Source organism: Callorhinus ursinus, unplaced genomic scaffold (genome assembly GCF_003265705.2).
Source record: "Callorhinus ursinus isolate GAN/ISIS: 27379988/994484 unplaced genomic scaffold, GSC_fseal_2.0 scaffold52, whole genome shotgun sequence".
Lineage (NCBI taxonomy): Eukaryota > Metazoa > Chordata > Mammalia > Carnivora > Otariidae > Callorhinus > Callorhinus ursinus.
Window position 1 is genome coordinate 4,061,078 of NW_027397114.1, and position 20,928 is coordinate 4,082,005.

At 42.2% G+C, this 20,928-nt stretch overlaps 1 pseudogene; it reads left to right on the plus strand.

Annotated features, from left to right (window-relative positions):
• Positions 1–18,142: 18,142 nt before the first annotated feature.
• LOC112814085 (protein farnesyltransferase/geranylgeranyltransferase type-1 subunit alpha-like) lies at positions 18,143–19,377 on the plus strand (annotated as a pseudogene).
• Positions 19,378–20,928: the final 1,551 nt, after the last annotated feature.

A 20,928-nucleotide genomic window follows, 5' to 3' on the forward strand; every position in this document is an offset into this window, starting at 1 on the left:
TGGTCCATTTTCTAGGATAGACCATACGTTAGGCCACAAAAGGAGCCTTAGCAAATTCAAGATGATTAAAATCATACCATGTATCTTCTCTGACCACAGTGATGTGAGACTGGAAATCAACAATAAGAGTAAAACTAGAAAATGCGCTTTTTTTTTGGAACAAGATGGCGGAGGAGTAGGAGACCTGGATTTTGTCTGGTCTCAGGAATTCAGCTGCATAGGGATCAAACCATTCTGAACACCTACAAACTCAACAGGAGATCGAAGAAGAGAGTAGCAACAACTCTCTGAACAGAAAAGCGACCACTTTCTGGAAGGTAGGACGTGCGGAGAAGTGAATCCGAGGCAATATTTGGGAGGATAGACGGAGGGGGCGTGGGCCTCCGTTGGCCCCTTCTGGCAAGTGACAGAGCCGCAGGGCACAAAATCGGAAATTTTAGAAGTCAGTTCCACTGAGGGACGTCGCTCCAGTGGCTAAGCTGGGGTGGAACCCTCGTGGAACAGTGTGGTCTCAGGACCCTCGGGGTCACAGAAAGACCGGGGGTGCCTCAGTGCAGCAGAGCTCCCAGGTATCGGAGCAGGGAAGCCGGCTGCAAGACGGAGCCGAGGCGCAGGCTCTCAGCTCGGGGTTGCCATAAACTGTGATCCGCGGCCCAGTCGGGGCATGGCTCCTCCAGCAGGGACCCAACAAGCGGCAGATCCAGGAAGACTCCCCTTCCTCCCCAGGGAGGAGCGGCGCGGGAGTGCACCGCGGGGATCTGCTAGGATTAGAGACTCCTCACGGGGTCGGGTGCCAGAGATAGAAAACCTCGGTCACAGGCCGGGTGAGCACGCAGTGTAGCCGGAGACCAGGGAGACGGGAGTGACTGCTTTTCTCTGGGGGTGCACTGAGGAGCGGGGCCCCGAGTTCTCAGCTCCTCCGGGTGGAGATTGGGAGGCCACCATTTTCACCCTTGTCCTCCAAAGCTGCACCGAGAGCTTGCAGGGAACAAAAGCTCCTGAGAGCAAACCGGAGCAGATTGCTTAGCCCAGACTGACAAGGGCGGGGCAATTCCGCCTCCGGCAAAGACATTTGGGAACCACGGCAACAGGCCCCTCCCCCAGAAGATCAGCACGAACAGCCAGCAAGCCAAGACCAAGTTTACCGATCAAGGAGAACGGGAGAACTCCAGCGCTAGGGGAATACTGCACATAGATTCATGGCTTTTTTACCATGATTCATTAGTTTTTCAAAGTTAATTTTTTAACTGTTTTTTTTTTAATTTTTCCTTTTCCCTTTTTCAACCAACATCTTATCAATCCCTTTTTTTAAAAAACATTTTTTATTTTTCATTTTTGGAGTCATATTTTATCCCTTCATAGTAGTTACCCTTATTTTTGGCACATATATATAAGTTGTTCTCTCTTTAAAATTTTGAGATACAGTTTCTTCTAACAGATCAAAATATACCCTAAATCACTAGTGTATGCCTTTGTCCTAGTCTCCTGCCTGATCACATTCTCTCCCTTTTTTTTTCGTTTTTTTTAAATCTTCTTCTTTTTTCAAACAACTTCTTATCTTATCAATTCCTTTTATAAAATCTTTTATAATTTTCATCTTTACAGTCATCTTCCATCCCTTCATTGTATCAACCCTTCTATTTTACATATATAACTCTTTCTTCCTTTAAAATTCTAGGAGGCACTATTTTCTTTTTTTTTAATCTTTTAATTTTTTATTGTTATGTTAATCACCATATATTACATAATTTGTTTTGGTGTAGTGTTCCATGATTCATTGTTTGTTCATAACACCCAGTGCTCCATGCAGAATGTGCCCTCTTTAATACCCATCACTAGGCTAACCCATCCCCCTACCCTCCTCCACTCTAGAAACCTCAGTTTGTTTTTCAGAGTCCATCATCTCTCCTGGTTCGTCTCCCCCTCTGACTTACTCCCCTTCACTCTTCCTCTCCTGCTATCTTCTTCTTTTTCTTTTTTCTTAAAATATGCTGCGTTATTTGTTTCAGAAGTACAGATCTGTGATTCAACAGCCTTACACAATTCACAGCGCTCACCATAGCACATATCTTCCCCAATGTCTATCACCCAGCCACCCCATCCCTCCCACCCCTGACCACTCCAGCAACCCTTAGTTTGTTCCTGAGATTAAGAATTCCTCATATCAGTGAGGTCATATGATACGTGTCTTTCTCTGATTGACTTATTTCACTCAGCATAACACCCTAGGAGGCACTATTTTCTAACAGACCAAAATACACCCAAAATCTAGTGTGTGGCACTGACCTATGCACTAGCCTGATCATATTTGATCATATTCTGTGTTTTTTTGTATTGTTCTGTTTTTCTTTTTATCTTTTTCTTTTTGTTTTTTTTCTTTCATTTTTCGTTCTTTCCCTTTCTTATCCCCTGGTTTCAGGTCTTTTCTGATTTGTATAGAGTATATTTCCTGGGGACGTTGTTAACCTGTTAGCATTTTGTTCTCTCATTCATCTATTCTCCTCTGGACAAAATGACAAGACGGAAAAAATCACCTCAGCAAAAAGAACAAGAGGTAGTACCGTCAGCCAGGGACCTACTCAATACAGACATTAGTACGATGTCGGACCTAAAGTTCAGAATCATGACTTTAAAGATACTACCTGGGCTTGAAAAAAGCGTCGAAGTTATTAGAGACACCCTTTCAGGAGAAATAAAAGAACTAAAATCTCACCAAGTCGAAATCAAAAAGGCTATTAATGAGGTGCAATCAAAAAATGGGGGCACTAACTGCTAGGATAAATGAGGCAGAAGAGAGAATCAGCGATAGAGAAGACCAAATGATGGAAAATAAAGAGGCTGAGAAAAAGAGAGATAAATAACTACAGGATCACGAGGGCAGAATTCGAGAGATAAGCGATACGATAAGATGGAACAACATAGAATAATTGGGATCCCAGAAGAAGAAGAAAGAGAGAGAGGGGCAGAAGGTATATTGGAGCAAATAATAGCAGAGAACTTCCCTAGTGTGGGGAAGGAAACAGGCATCAAAATCCAGGAGGCACAGAGAACCCCTCTCAAAATCAATAAAAATAGGTCAACTCCCCGACATCTAATAGTAAAACTTATGAGTCTCAGAGAGTAAGAGAAAATCCTGAAAGCAGCTCGGGAGAAGAGATATGTAACCTACAACGGTAGAAACATTAGATTGGCAACAGACCTATCCACAGAGACCTGGCAGGCCAGAAAGGACTGGCATGATATCTTCAGAGCACTAAACGAGAAAAATATGCAGCCAAGAATACTCTATCCAGCTAGGCTATCATTGAAAATAGAAGAAGAGATAAAAAGCTTCCAGGACAAACAAAAACTAAAGGAATTTGCAAACACAAAACCAGCTCTACAAAAAATATTGAAAGGGGTCCTCTAAGCAAAGAGGGAACCTAAAAGCAGCATAGATCAGAAAGGAACACAGACAATATGCAGTAACAGTCACCTTACAGGCAATACAATGGCACTAAATTCATACCTTTCAATAGTTACCCTGAATGTAAATGGGCTAAATGCCCCAATCAAAAGACACAGGCCATCAGATTGGATTAAAAAACAAGACCCATCCATATGCTGTCTGCAAGAGACTCATTTTAGACCCAAAGACACCCCCAGATTGAAAGTGAGGGGGTGGAAAACCATTTACCATGCTAATGGACACCAAAAGAAAGCTGGGGTGGCAATCCTTATATCGGACAAATTAGATTTTAAAACAAAGACTGTAATAAGAGATGAGGAAGGACACTATATCCTACTTAAAGGGTCTATCCAACAAGAAGATCTAACAATTGTAAATATCTATACCCCGAACATGGGAGCAGCCAATTATATAAGGCAATTAATAACAAAAGCAAAGAAACACATTGACAACAATACAATAATAGTGGGGGACTTTAACACCCCCCTGACTGAAATGGACAGATCATCTAAGCAAAAGATCAACAAGGAAATAAAGACTTTAAATGACACACTGGACCAAATGGACTTCACAGACATATTCAGAACATTCCATCCCAAAGCAACGGAATACACATTCTTCTCTAGTGCCCATGGAACATTCTCCAGAATTGATCACATTCTAGGTCACAAATCAGGTCTCAACCGGTACCAAAAGATTGGGATCATTCCCTGCATATTTTCAGACCACAATGCTTTGAAACTAGAACTCAATCACAAGAGGAAAGTCGGAAAGAACTCAAATACATGGAGGCTAAAGAGCATCCTACTAAAGAATGAATGGGTCAACCAAGAAATTAAAGAAGAATTAAAAAAATTCATGGAAACCAATGAAAATGAAAACACAACTGTTCAAAATCTTTGGGATACAGCAAAGGCGGTCCTGAGAGGAAAGTATATAGCAATACAAGCCATTCTCAAGAAACAAGAAAGGTCTCAAATACACAACCTAACCCTACACCTAAAGGAGCTGGAGAAAGAACAGCAAATAAAGCCTAAACCCAGCAGGAGAAGAGAAATCATAAAGATCAGAGCAGAAATCAATGAACTAGAAACCAAAAGAACAGTAGAACAGATCAACGAAACTAGGAGCTGGTTCTTTGAAAGAATTAACAAGATTGATAAACCCCTGGCCAGACTGATCAAAAAGAAAAGAGAAATGACCCAAATCAACAAAATCATGAATGAAAGAGGAGAGATCACAACCAACACCAAAGAAATACAAACAATTATAAGAACATATTATGAGCAACTCTATGCCAGCAAATTAGAGAACCTGGAAGAAATGGGTGCATTCCTAGAGATGTATCAACTACCAAAATTGAACCAGGAAGAAATAGAAAACCTGAACAGACCTATAACCACTAAGGAAATTGAAACAGTCATCAAAAATCTCCCAAGAAACAAAAGCCCAGGGCCAGACGGCTTCCCAGGGGAATTCTATCAGACATTTCAAGAAGAATTAATACCTATTCTCCTGAAACTGTTCCAAAAAATAGAAATGGAAGGGAAACTTCCAAACTCATTTTATGAGGCCAGCATTACCTTGATCCCAAAACCAGACAAAGACCCCATCAAAAAAGAGAATTACAGACCAATATCCTTGATGAACATGGATGCAAAAATTCTCACCAAAATACTAGCCAATAGGATCCAACAGTACATTAGAAGAATTATTCACCATGACCAAGTGGGATTTATTCCTGGGCTGCAAGGCTGGTTCAACATCCGCAAATCAATCAACGTGATACAATACATTAACAAAAGAAAGAGCAAGAATCATATGATCCTCTCAATAGATGCAGAAAAAGCATTTGACAAAGTACAACATCCTTTCTTGATCAAAACTCTTCAGAGTATAGGGATAGAGGGTACATACCTCAATATCATAAAAGCCATCTATGAAAAACCTACAGCGAATATCATTCTCAATGGGGAAAGACTGAGAGCTTTTCCCCTAAGGTCAGGAACGCGGCAGGGATGTCCACTCTCACCACTGCTATTCAACATAGTATTAGAAGTCCTAGCCAAAGCAATCAGACAACAAAAAGAAATCAAAGGCATCCAAATCGGCAAAGAGGAAGTCAAACTCTCACTCTTTGCAGATGATATGATACTGTATGTGGAAAACCCACAAGACTCCACCCCAAAACTGCTAGAACTCATACAGGAATTCAGTAAAGTAGCAGGATATAAATCAGTGCACATAAATCAGTGGCATTCCTATACACCAACAACAAGAGAGAAGAGAGACAAATCAAGGAGTCGATCCCATTTACAATTGCACCCAAAACCATTAGATACCTAGGAATAAATCTAACCAAAGAGGCAAAGGATCCGTACTCAGAAAACTATAAAATACTCATGAAAGACATTGAAGAAGACACAAAGAAATGGAAAAACGTTCCATGCTCATGGATTGGGAGAATCAACATTGTGAAGATGTCAATGCTACCTAGAGCAATCTACACATTCAATGCAATCCCCATCAAAATACCATCCACTTTTTTCAAAGAAATGGAACAAATAATCCTAAAATTTGTATGGAACCACAAGAGACCCCGAATAGCCAGAGGAATCTTGAAAAAGAAAAGCAAAGCTGGTGGCATCACAATTCCGGACTTCCAGCTCTATTACAAAGCTGTCATCATCAAGACAGTATGGTATTGGCACAAAAACAGACACGTAGATCAATGGAACAGAATAGAGAGCCCAGAAATGGACCCTCAACTCTATGGTCAACTCATCTTTGACAAAGCAGGAAAGAATGTTCAATGGAAAAAAGACAGTCTCTTCAACAAATGGTGTTGGGAAGATTGGACAGCCACATGCAGAAGAATGAAACTGGACCATTTTCTTACACCCCACACAAAAATAGACTCCAAATGGTTGAAAGACCTAAACGTGAGACAGGAGTCCATCAAAATCCTAAAGGAGAACACAGGCAGCAACCTCTTCGACCTCAGCCACAGCCACTTCTTCCTAGAAACATCGCCAAAGGCAAGGGAAGCAAGGGCACAAATGAACTACTGGGATTTCATCAAGATAAGAAGCTTTTGCACAGCAAAAGAAACAGTCCACAAAACCAAAAGACACCCGACAGAATGGGAGAAAATATTTGCAAATGGCATATCAGATAAAGGGCTGTTATCCAAAATCTATAAAGAACTTATCAAACTCAACACCCAAAGAACAAATAATCCAGTCAAGAAATGGGCAGAAGACATGAACAGACATTTCTCCAAAGAGGACATCCAAATGGCCAACAGACACATGAAAAAGTGCTCCACATCGCTCGGCATCAGGGAAATCCAAGTCAAAACCTCAGTGAGATACCACCTCACACCAGTCAGAATGGCTAAAATTAACAAGTCAGGAAACGACAGATGTTGGCGGGGATGTGGAGAAAGGGGAACCCTCCTACACTGTTGGTGGGAATGCAGGCTGGTGCAACCACTCTGGAAAACAGTATGGAGGTTCCTCAAACAGTTGAAAATAGAGCTACCCTACGATCCAGCAATTGCATTACTGGGTATCTACCACAAAGAAACAAATGTAGGGATCCGAAGGGGTACGTGCAGCCCAATGTGTATAGCAGCAATGTCCACAATAGCCAACTGTGGAAAGAGCCAAGATGTCCATCAACAGATGAATGGATAAAGAAGAGGTGGTATATATACACAATGGAATATTATGCAGCCATCAAAAGGAATGAGATCTTGCCATTTGCAACGACGTGGATGGAACTGGAGGGTGTTATGCTGAGTGAAATAAGTCAATCAGACAAAGACATGTATCATATGACCTCACTGATATGAGGAATTCTTAATCTCAGGAAACAAACGGAGGGTTGCTGGAGTGGTGGGGGGCGGGAGGGATCGGGTGGCTGGGTGATAGACATTGGGTAGGGTATGTGCTACGGTGAGCGCTGTGAATTGTGCAAGACTGTTGAATCACAGATCTGTACTTCTGAAACAAATAATGCAACATAGTTAAGAAAAAAGAAAAAGAAGAAGATAGCAGGAGGGGAAGAATGAAGGGGAGTAAGTCGGAGGGGGAGACGAACGATGAGAGACGATAGACTCTGAAAAACAAACCGAGGGTTCTAGAGGGGAGGAGGGTAGGGGGATGAGTTAGCCTGGTGATGGGTATTAAAGAGGGCACGTTCTGCGTGGAGCACTGGGTGTTATGCACAAACAATGAATCATGGAACACTACATCAAAAACTAATGATGTAATGTATGGTAACAATAAAAAATTTTAAAAAACTAGAAAATGCATAAATACTGGAAATGAGTGACACTCACCTTAACAACCAATGGATCAAAGACAAAAATATGAAAGTACCTTGAGATAAATGAAAATGGGAACATGACATACCCAAATTATGGGGTGTAGCAAAAGCATTTGTAACAGGTAAGTTGATAGCAATAATCATCCACATTATGAACCAAGAAAAATCTCAGATAAAGAACCAACTCTATATTGCAAGGGACTAGAAAAAGGAAACACTGAGTTCAAAGTTAGCACAAGAAAGGAAATGATAAAGATTAGAACACTAATAAATGTAATAGAGAATAGGAAAATAACAGAAAATATCAATAAAAGTAAAAGTTAATTCTTGGAAACGATTAAGAGAAATGACAAATATTTAGCTAGACTAATCAAGAAAAAAAAAGAGTGGACTCAAATCAACAAAATTTTAAATGAAAGAGGTGACATTTCAAGTGATATCATAGAGATATGAAGGATTATAAGAAGCTACTATAAACAACTATATACAAACTGCACAACCTAGAAAAAAAATGGGAAAATTCTTAGAAACATGGAACCTACAAAGAGTGTCAGGAAGAAATAGAAAATCTTCACAAATCAATTACTAGTAAGAAGACTGAAATCAGTAATCAAAAATCTCCAAACACAGAAAAGCCCAGGACCAGATGGTTTCACTGGTGAATTTTTACCAAACACTTACAGAGTTAATAAGAAAAATAGTAATAAACAAAGATCCAATGTATAATCCACAGCATGACTTCTTAAAACTTCTAAAAAGCCTCTCTCCTGATCGTCCTGATTTCCAATTCTCTCACAAGCCACAGCTTCTCTGGAAACTTCCTCCTTTCTACCCTCTCATTTATCAAAAATCAGCCTCAGTGGTTCTCAACTCCAGCGGCTCCATTGAATCACCAAGGCAGTTTTATGAAAATGCCAGTGCCCAGACCAATTAAATCAGGGGCCCATGCCTTGACATTCTTTAAATATCCCAAGAATTCTGAAAAACAAGTTCCCAAGAAGATTTTAACAAGCAGCAGGGGTGAGAAGTCCCGCCTACCGTAATACTACCTGCGTTCTTCCCTTCTCTCCCTCCTCCTGTTCTCCTGACCTTGTTACTTTCTCTCCCAAATGAACTTTGCCTAAGAGCAGGATGGGAGGAAAATGGGCATTTGAAGACTGGGAAGGAGTCAACCAGAAAGCACCAAAGTTTTCCTAGCAGAAGTTTGTGGTAACAAGTACTAAAAGATGCAATTTTTTGGGCCTGTTTTATATGTAATTAAAGGAGGAAGAAACCGAGCTTTGGTGTGTTAATAAGCAAAAAATTACCAGTTAACCACCATATTGGTTCAGTATAGAGTATGGGAAGCCTAATGTGGGGTTTTGTGTCTTTATTTATATTTCCTGTGAACTTATATGTATTTTATAATCCCTGAATAGAAATCTGCTCCTTTAATCATAGGGCTATCTGGGGCCAAGTAGCCAGAAGGACAGAACCAAGCAGAAGGGCCATCTGGGAGCATCCAAATGTACACACACTTTGCAAGAGGTTTTGTACAATGCAGAGCCCCCTGTGATTTCAGTTGAGTAATAGCAGATAATGGACTTGTGGTTTTGAGGTCTGGGAGCTCTGCAATGTTTAGAGGAGTTACATGATGTGCTTACACTGATTGACAATTGGATGGTTTCCAAAGGAGCTTGGCAAAACCAAACTTTTCACCAAAAAATTACATTATTCTCATCTGAAAGCGATGTTTTTCTAGCATTTTCTACCCTCGAGGGAGATAAATGAAAAAAACAGAGTGGGAAAGGCAGGAAACCTAAAATTAAGCCCTCACAGGGTTTTTATAATACCCTTCCACAAAAGGAGGATAAATGTTGAGAAAAGTTAAGGAAAGCTACCCTAAAACATGCTTTTCTACTGGAAGCTCCAATATTAACATCTAATGATGAACACAGAAGAAAGAAAAACGGAGAAAAAAATTGTGCCAAAGCAACCTTGTCTTTAAACTTCCCCAAAGCAAACACATTTCAAGTTGGAATTACTACAGCGGCTTGGAAACCAGTGTTTTGCCCATTACTGATGGACACCCCTTCTTTCCTCTCACTAGCATTCTCAATTAATATAAAATTCTTTCCTTGACTTCTCATGTGAGAAGCAAAGAGCAAAAATACAGAAGCAGTGCCATGACTGACTCACCTGCACTCTGAATTTTACAAGAAGACACTAAGATTTTTTTTATTTTATTTTAAGTCCAGTGTAGTTAACCCACGGTGTTATATTAGTTTCAGGTGTACAATACAGTGACTCAACAACTCCACACATCATCTGGTGCACATCACAGGGGTGCTCCTTCAACCCCATCACCTATTTCACCCATTCCCCCACCCACCTCCCCTCTGGTAACTATCAGTGCATTCTCTACAGTTAAGAGTCTGTTTCAGGATTTGTCTCTCTCTCTCTCTCTCTCTCTTTCTTTTTTTCTTCCTTTGCTCCTTTAGTGCAAATAGAAACCAAAACATGTCACAACACCTTCTACCTGCTCATGGTTGCCAAGAAAGTGCAGGTCTGAAAACCATGGGAGATGCTAACATCTCCATGTAGGATTGATTAAGAATATATGTATATGCTGGAGGAGCGCCTGGGTGGTTCAGTCGGTTAAGTGTCCAACTCTTGATTTCAGCTCAGGGTCATAGGATCGAGCCCCGAGTCAGGCTCTGAGTTCAGCAAGGAGTCTGCCTGAGATTCTTCCTCCCTCTCCCTCTGCCTCTCCCCCTGCTCCCATGCTATAAGTAAGTAAGTAAGTAAATAAATAAATAAATAAATAAATAAAATCTTTTTTTAAAAAAAGAATATATGTATGTGTGGGAAACCATAAAACTCTATGGCATAGAAATCAGACAACCCCTCGACTGAATAGTGACAGTTAACATCATCAATGAGGGGCAGGTGGACACTGGGTGCCTCCAGATGTGAAGCCTGAGACAGACACGGGATCCCATATGCAGCATGCAAACTGGGGTGCACAATCTAACCATGAAGAAACCTCAGACGAACCCCCAAGTGAGGAACGTTCTATGAAACACAGAAACAGGATTATACCTTCAAAAACAACACAAGTGACCAAGAACGGCTACAAAATCTTCTAGATTAAAGGAGACAAAAAAGATGTGACAACGAAATAAAACACTTAATCCTACGTCCATTCCTGAACTGGAAGAACAGAGGGGAGATGCTATACAGGACATTATTGAGCCGATTGGCCAAACTGGAATGTGCGTGGAAGATTAGAAGAAAGAACTGTATTGATGTTCAATTACTGAAGGTGACATATAAGCTAATATTTCTATTCTGAGGAGATGACACATTTAGGGGAACAAACGCCTGATGTGCGCAACCTAGTATCGAATGGCTCAGAAAAAAATATGCGTGTGCATGTGTGTGTGAGAGAAATAGGGAGAGAAAATGAGAATTGCCCAAATTATGAAACAAATGGGGGGTGGCGCCCAAGGTGGCACAGTCAGTTGAGCATCAGACTCTTGGTTTCAGCTCAGGTCACAATCTCAGGGTCATGGGATCGAGCCCCACATCAGGCTCCATGCTCAGCATGGAGTCTGCTTGGGATTCTGTCTTCCTTCTCTCTCTGCCTCTCCCACTCATTCTCTCTCTTTCAAATTAAAACAAATAAATCCAAAAATAAAAAATGAGGTAAGATGTTAACAATGAACAATCTAGATAAAAGGGTATATTGGTGGTCTTCGTATGATTATATTTTCTTGGCAGCCTTTCTGTCAGTCTATTTCCAAATAAAATGGAGGTTTTCTGGTTTGGGGTTTTTTTCATGGGTGCTTATAGAGTCTTGTTATTTCATTTACCCCAAACTTCACAAGCAAGATCCTTGAGATGTTCTTTTAAGATGAACCAAAGCAACAACAGCCCAGGAAATTCCAGCATTTGTGGAATTTATTAAACATTAGAGAAAACAGCAAGAACCATGCTCTCTCTTCTGCCTCCTTTGTCAACCAAATGTCTTTATTAACCCAAACATTCAGGCACACATATGGAACAAGATGTCACCGTGTCCTTAGAGATGTTTTAATTGGCTCATTCCTCTATCCGTGCCTGGTGAGAGAGTCCAATGACTGTCTTAAATTACCTGAAAATCCTGAATTTCCTCATTCCAGCATCACTTAGAAGGTGCCCAATCAGCCCAATTTGTCTGGGACCAGGGGATTTTCTGGGATGTGAACTCTCAGTGCTAACACCGAGACAGTCCCTGACAGTCACTCTCCATTATGGTGCAGTGTTCTGGCTCCAGATGAAAATCTGGTTTCTCTCCCATCATCTACAGCAGCTCTAATTTTTTTCTCTGCCCCTCGCTGATGCAGATCTGGAACTCGGCCCCTTTTCTGTGGTGATGCCTGCTGTCTGCCCCAACGTGACAACAACGCTCTCAAGTCATTCGAAAAAGTCATAAACGTGTTTGAGGATCAAAAGCAATGAGAAGCTTCTTCTCACCAGGCTGTTCAGCCCCTTTCTCCCCAAAGACTTCCTGCTTCTTAGTGTCCATATCCCCTTCCCTCTTGGATTCCTTCTGACACGCAAATCCTCTCATTTTATTAGGCAAAATGCTTACCTCTGTGACTTGTACTTCCGCATGGTCTAGAACATCTTAAGTGTCTCACTAAATGGGAGGTCAACTCCAGATTTTTCCCTGTAGAGCCCAAACCCGGGACAGTGGCTTTGAATTCCTGTGTTTACTTTCTCTCCAAGGTTGCCTTCTCTCCATGATACCAAAAAATGTCCTGTATCATGAGGAAATAAAATCTATTCTGTACAGTTTGAATTTTATGTGTACTTTATCTTATTCTAATCCTCTCAAACTAGCAGTTCATGGCTGGTGTGTTGGGTAATACTACAGCATCTTAAATATTCATGTGCCTAATTTCCAAGCTCTCCTAATCTGTCACCTCATTTGGTCCCTGAGTCATCACCCACAAGACAGCATGGGTGTATGACACCCATTTAGCAGACTCAAAACTTGAAGCTTGGTTAATGACTGTGACTCACCAGAAGCAACAGAATTCTGTCTTTGACTTTAAGCCCAGAACTTCTGCCACCATTCTGCAGCCTTGTGTTAATTCCTTATAAACAAAATGTCCTTTAACAACAAAACGATTCCTCAACCTGCAGTATATCAGAGAGTTTACCTAAGAAGTTGACAGAGCAGATATGGGTAGTTGAGATGAAACTCCTTTTGACCTTGTTGAGAACCGCTGGTCTTGTGGGCGCAGACAGGTGCTACCCTACACGGGCACTGGACAGCCAGTGATTATTTTCTGCTACCCTAGAAGAGTGTTAGCGGCTTTTTAGGAGAGGCTCTGTCTCCATTTCAAAGCCCTCTGGCCTCTGCGGGCCCATCCGCCACCTCTGTTCTGTTGATCTCCTGGGCTCTCCCTTCTACCATTTTCCACTTTCTGTGCACTGTGATAGCTTGAGAATGTTGCACTTCCATTTATCTCCTATTAAACCCCCCTAACTGGTTCCTTTGCATGCTACTTTGTATCAGTTACCCTTTATTGTTTGGCTTTAACAGCCATTTACCCATCTCCAATCCTTTAGTATAACTGGGCCTCCAAGTTTCACCTGACATAGACAAGATCTTATTTCACCTCTACGACTTAAACAGGACTCCCCTATGCGTCTGTCTTAGCCTCTTTCTCCCTGGGCTTGCTTGGAAAACAATATAAATCGCTCTGGCACACCTCATCCCTATCTGAGTCCCTTTTTCAAGGTCCAAGTTAGTGAACACAATGACCAAACAGTGTAGCGTTCTCAGGTCAGGGCTACATTTAGTAAAATCGCTCAGAGTCAGGAGTTAGTGGTGACAGAGTTGAGTGTAAGCTAAGAGATAGACAAGGATTTAAGCCAAAATGATATAACCAAATGATATAAACCAAAATGATATAACTAGATCTAAGGCAGAGCTTCTCAATCCAGCCCCGGTGACATATTGGGTTGGATAATTACCACCGTGGGAGGATGCTCTGTGCACTGGAGGGTATGTATCAGTAACTCTGTCCTCTGCCCAGTGGATGCCAGTAACACTTCCCTCCAAGTTGCAACAACCAAAAATATCTCCAGACATTGCCAGATGTCCTCTGGGGTTGAGAGAGAGGAGGCAAAATCATCCCCCTTTGAGAACCACTGGCCCAAGCCGTGAGCACAGGGTGGGAAACGGAGAGACGAAGTCATAAGGCGAAGTATAGGCAGATGAGGAACAGAGAAGAAATCAAGTTACAAGGCTGGGTCAAGTAAGAGTAAGCATTTTTACCATCATTAGGAGAGGGATGCCGCATGTTTATACCACCCAGGAGCTGCCCACAAGTTACATGGTTTAAGGGAACAGAATCATGACCTCATATTTGCCTAAGCCCAGGGTACCCTGTGATCAACCTGCAGCATGTTAGCCATGCTCATCAGGATGTGGGCTGCAAGGTGGGCAACTGCCCCACATGCTGCATTTCAGAGAAACCTAATATTGGTGGTTTAACCCAAGAGAGTTGATTGTTTTCATGTAACAGAAAGCCCAGAGGAAGATGATCCAGGGCTGGTGCACGTAGTAAAGAAATTCAACAAGGACCCGGGATCCTTCTAGCTTCTTGTCCCACTGCACTTGACATGTAGCATCCTTTGTAGTCATAACCGAGCTGAGCTCATTTTACATTGTCTTTCCAGTCAAACGATGAGAGAAGCGTCCATCAAAACCATGATTCTTACTTTTTAAGAGATTTATTTCCTCCTTGAGATCTGAGTGAGAGCATTAGATTGCAGCATCTCCTCTCGTTTGGATCCAGATTGTTCCATTTGAGGCACGCATGCTTGATAGTTCATAACTGGGAGCTGTGGCCATTGCTCTGTTTCATCAGAGATGGAGCTTTACAATTTTTGTTTATTTTTGGTTGTGTTCCCAAACGTGGGGAAAAAGGAATTGGGATTAAAAGATGACTTTACTTTATCACCTTCATCACAAATTTCACCCGTTATTATTTTTTTATTTTGGTGAGTTAAGAAACAATGAGGAGGAAGATCACCCCGAAATGAGATCTTTGCTCTTGGCGGACCTCACTATCCTCATACCACAGCCAGTCTCGTCAGCCGTCCTCACTCTCATCCAAGACATGCCACAAGTTCGTACACTTCTCTCTGCATCTGCTATGTCCTCCCTTGTTCCAAGTCTATCAGGCTTGCTCATCCGGGCAACTACAAACTGTTTCCACGGCTGCCTCTTTTCACGTCAGCAAAGAAGTCCACATTCTCCCGAACAACAAGAGTGTCAGAGGTTCCTCCATGCTTGTGGGTCTCACCAGAGTCCATTTCTTTTGGCAGCGGGAGCTGATGGTCTTGTTTACTCAGATTACCCAGGTCAAAGAGAAGTCACCTAGTATTTCTGTGATATATCCTCTCTACAGCTCGAGGCAAGCACAGGAAGCTTTGATTCTCTTCCTTGAGGGGGCTGGAAATCTCAGCATTTTGATCTGCACGGCTTTCTGACTATCTCAATTATTCATTCATTCAGTGAAGATCTGTTGATACCATCTAAGAGTCAAAGAATGTGCTAGGATGAGTGATATCCTGTTGGAAATGTTCCAGTTCACATGGGCGCCCCGGTGGATGATGACATATATTCAACCACAAGAAGAACATCAGGAAGAAAAAAGGCAATGCCGAGAATGAAAACAGGGAGATGTTGTAAGTTGGTAGGTAGCCAGGGAAGGCCCCTCTAGGGAGACGCTATCTGAATGTCAGGAGGGGTCAGCTATGTGGAGGGCAGGGGCCTGCAAAGCTGAAGCTGGGATCAAACATGGTATGTTCAGGAGACAGGAAGAAGGTCATCAGGGCTGGGGTGCGGTGGGAAGAAGAGGAGTGGAAGACCAATTAGGACAGAAATGTGGGTAGGGTCACATCATGTAGGGCTTTGTAAGTCAGGGGAAGAAGATTATCCTGAGTTAATGGATATCCTTGGAGGCCCCTTCTTATTTTTTTTTAAACAATGACCATGTGTTTCCATTATGGTAAAAATAATAGTAACGATAATAATAAAGCTTTCTTAAAGAAAGAGAGTTTATGGCGGTCATGGGCTACAAAGGTTGAAGGAGGGATCCTTTGTGAAGCTTTTCCCGGGACCCAGAACCTCTCCTCTTGCTGGCTGTTACTGTCTTGTGCTCTTCAGAGGGACCACGTCCAAGCCTGGAAACAGATGTTTTCCTTCTGCTCTCCACATTCTGCTTCCTGAGCGACATCCTCCACACTGGTGACAGCAGATGGCTGCTCCCATGTGACGGCAGCATTGCTGTCTATCTGTCTTCCGTAGCAATTTGTGAGCCTCAGAAGCTGGTGTTTTCAGTGCATTTGGGCTTGTTTTATGGCAAATCACCACCCACACGAGGCAAAACACCAAGATGGTACCATTAAGGACACAAGCCCGAAGCAGAATGGCTCACTTCATAATCACATACAAGTCACCTCCGTGTGAGCCACTACAAGTGACTGAGAGGGAGTGACCTTCTGTCCAGACCGGGGTTACGTGTAGAAGGAGAGAATGAGTGCAGAGCCGAAGAGCAGTATGGCAGGTCCTGGGGAAGTTTAGAATCCAGATAAGGTATAGAGAAGGAATACTAATCCAGGACAGGATTCAGGGGCCAGTGGCCAGGACAGAGGAAGGGTCCACAATCGGGAGAATGATCTAGAGCAGGGATTGGCAAGCTTTTTCCTGTAAAGGGCCAGATGGTATATATTTTAGGCTTCATGGAATGTACAGTCTTTGTTGCCACCATTCAACTCTGCAGTTATAACACAAAAGCAGCCATACACAGTATAAATGAATATTTTAATTCATTCAGTATAAATGAATATGTGTGATTGTGTCCCAATAAAACTTTATTTAGGAACACTGAAACTTGAAATATCAGCCTTCTTTTCTTTTCTATTCTCTTTTTTTTTTTTTTTTTTTGGCCATTTAAAAATGTAAAACCCCTTCTTGGCTTATGGACCATACAAAAACAGGCAGAGGACCAGATCTGATTCATGAGCAGTTTGCCAACCTCTAGGCTAGGGCAGCACCCTCCAATAGACATATAATTTCAATATAAATGTAATTCAAAAACAGGAGGCACACACATAATTTAAAATTTTCTAGTAGCCAGATTTTAAAAAGTAAAAAACACAAGTGTTTAAAGATTTACCCTAAACTCTTCAAACCTCAGTTTTCTTAACTGTAAAATCAGGCTAATAATAGTAACTTATGGCATGTTGTGAAGATTAACGACTCAAAACTGTGACGTGCCTAGAACAGTCCATAGCACATCGTGAGTCCCCAGTAACCCTAGCTTTATTACCACCACTTCAAAAAAAGAAACAGATCAAATTCATTTTATATATTTTCTTTAACTCAGTACATTCAAAATAGCATTTCAATATGTAATCAATATCAGAAAATAATTTAGAAGGTATTTTACATTTGGTTTTTCAAACTAAATTTTTGAAATTCCATGTGCATTTTATGCTTAAATCCCATTTCAAGGGCTCAGGAGCCACATGTGCCTACTGGCTACCTACATGACAGCACGGATCAAGAGCAAAGATGCATCCAGGTATCCCAGGTCAGAATCAGCCAATAGAGTGAGACCAAGAAGAGGTAGACTACATCACACAGAAAGGCAAAGTCTAAGGTCAGGGAAACAAGCAAATTATAGGCATCCGGGCAAGTTACCAGAGCAGACCACAATCTGGCAGAACATCTGGGAGGCAGAGATAAATTTTGGTTACAACCCCTTATTTAGGGCCTTCTGGGCCAGGCATCAAAGGAAGCGCCTCACATTCGTTCTCTCATCTAATCTTTATGAGGCCAGTATTCTCATCCTCGCGTTAGGAATGAGACTCAGAAAAAAAATGAAGTGGTTTGCTCGAAATCACACTGCTGGTGAGGGCTGGAGGTACTCCAGCTGTCCACGTGTGCTCTCACCTCCTCAACCTCTTCATCACACTGTGTCTTGCTCAGTTAAGACACTGATCAGATCACTGATCAGAATTCAGGGAAAGACACTGAGCCGTGCTGTCTCCTGAATCCACCCACTCCCTGCCATCCTCACTGCCCAGCTCCAGCTCCTTCTATGTTCCCTTCCCACCTGAACTAGAGCAGCGGCCTCAACCCTGCTCTCCCTACCCACCCTACCCCCCCCCCAATGCCCCATCTCCTTGGCTTCAATTTGCCCAGTGTTCAACTGACAAAATAATTGGCTTAAAGCCCAACTCTGGATGTATCACTTGCTGGCTTAAAGCTCTCCACCGGCAGCCGCCACCTCCGTCGCAGACCGAGGCGAGATGGCGGCCACTGAGGGGGTCGGGGAGGCTGCACGGGGCAGCGAGTCCGGTCAGCAGGAGCCGCCACCGCCCCAGCCGCACCCTCCGCCGCCCCAACAGCAGCAAGAAGAAGCTATGGCGGCTGAGCCCGGAGAAGCGGTGGCGTCCCCTATGGACGACGGGTTCCTGAGCCTGGACTCACCCACCTATGTCCTCTACAGGGACAGAGCAGAATGGGCTGATATAGATCCAGTGCCGCAGAATGATGGCCCCAATCCAGTGGTCCAGATCATTTATAGTGAAAAATTTAGAGATGTTTATGATTATTTCCGGGCTGTCCTGCAGCATGATGAAAGAAGTGAACAAGCTCTTAAACTAACCAGAGATGCTATTGAGTTAAATGCAGCCAATTATACAGTGTGGCATTTTCGGAGAGTTCTCTTAAAGTCACTTCAAAAGGATCTACGTGAGGAAATGAACTACATCACTGCAATAATTGAGGAACAGCCCAAAAACTATCAAGTTTGGCACCATAGGCGAGTATTAGTGGAATGGCTAAAAGATCCATCTCAGGAGCTTGAATTTATTGCTGATATTCTTTTTTTTTTAAAGATTTTATTTATGTATTTGACAGAGAGAGGCTGACATTCTTAATCAGGATGCAAAGAATTATCATGCCTGGCAACATCGACAGTGGGTGATTCAGGAATTTAAACTTTGGGATAATGAGCTGCAGTACGTAGAACAACTTCTTAAAGAGGATGTGAGAAATAACTCTGTCTGGAATCAAAGATACTTCGTAATTTCTAACACCACTGGCTACGATGATCGTGCTATACTGGAGAGAGAAGTCCAGTACACTCTAGAAATGATCAAACTAGTACCACATAATGAAAGTGCATGGAACTATTTGAAAGGGATTTTACAGGATCGTGGTCTTTCCAAATATCCAAATCTGTTAAATCAGTTACTTGATTTACAACCAAGTCACAGTTCCCCCTACCTAATTGTCTTTCTCGTGGATACTATAAAGACATGCTAGAAAACCAATGTGACAACAAGGAGGACATTCTTAATAAAGCATTAGAGTTGTGTGAAATTCTAGCTAAAGAAGAGGACACTATAAGAAAGGAATATTGGAGATATATTGGAAGACCCCTCCAAAGCAAACACAGCACAGAGAGTGACCCACCAACAAATGTACAGCAATAACACCATCTGGAAGAACTCGATGGAACGCTTTTATTTTTTTAAGAGACTCTTAATGCGGGAGTTTAAAACTTAAAGCGATCATTCCCTTTGCCTGTGGTATAAAACGTGCATTGCACAGGTACTGCTTTTTAACAAGAACTAAGCGTGATGCTCCTTGGGTGCTGCTGCTATTCAGACTAGCAATTTGATTCTTTTAAAGCAAAGTAATTTGGGGGGAGGGCGAAGAAACAGAAAGTCCCATGAAGGAACCTTTGTAGACTTAATCAACATTTACTCTAATCCCTTAGCATCAGCTCCTCCCTAAAGGGAATATGCGTCAGGATTTGCAGCATTAATGAACGCTGGTAACTTGTATGTAATGGGTATAAGGTAACTTAAATTTGGGTTCAGGAAGCAGGGAATGCAGTGTTACATTAGACCTGCTATACCACACTCACAGTAACTTGCTATCACTGTAACCAACTAATGTCAAAAGAATGGTTTTGTAATAAAATTACAGATGTATCCTAAAACTTAGAAAAACAAACAAACAAACAAACCTCCACCAGCTCCTTTCGCCTGCAGAATAAAACCCCAAGTTCAGGAAACAGGGTTCCTAGACTACCTACTTCATGCTACATCTCGCTGACTCCTCAGCATGGCATTCCAGGCCTTCCATATTCCATCCTGGCAGGCTGCCTTCATGCTCCTTGATCTCCCTTCATAGATTTCAAGCAGACGTTCTAGCATCCAATCAAATAGCACGGGTTCCCTGACCCTGCCTTTTCCCTGAACACAACCGCATGATTTTTATTTTTTTTAAAGATTTTATTTATTTATTTGAGAGAGTGAGAGAGAGAGAGAGAGAGAGAGAGCACGAGAGGGAAAAGGGTCAGAGGGAGAAGCAGACTCCCTGCTGAGCAGGGAGCCCGATGCGGGACTCGATCCCGGGACTCCAGGATCATGACCTGAGCCGAAGGCAGTCGCTTAACCAACTGAGCCACCCAGGCGCCCCAACCCCATGATTTTTATAGCAGTGTCCTAAGTCATGCTATTCCTCCAACTTCAAATGGCCTTTCCTTATACTTGTCCCTCCCACCACCTCTGCCTGCACAAACCCTAACTGTCTCAATCACCTTTCTCCATGAAACTTTGGACCCCTGGCCCCCTTTCTGGACTTGCCCGGCACCATGTCCCTGCCCCTCTTAGAGTTCTTATCACTTTCTACTTTGTCTTGTAGACATATAGGTGTGCCCCTCATCCCCCTTTCTACACCGTGAGTTCCTCAAGGAAAGGTTCTGGATCTTTCTGTCCCCCATAGCATATGCTATAACGCTTCATGCTAATAAATTAGGTGCTCAGGAAGCTTGTTTAATTAAAAAAATAAATCAATGTTCACTGAATTGATCTATCATGATGCTTAAAACTTTGCCGTCCAAATTATTCCTCAAGAATGTCCAAGAAATTCTAACTGAAACAAAGCACTGTATTAGCCTAAAGATATAAAATTAAGTGATATTCAGCAAGAGCTTAGTGAACCACCATTAACCAGAAAATGGGACCATACAACTCATTGTATTTTCCTTTTCACTTTGGCTGCTAGAAAATCCAGTTGA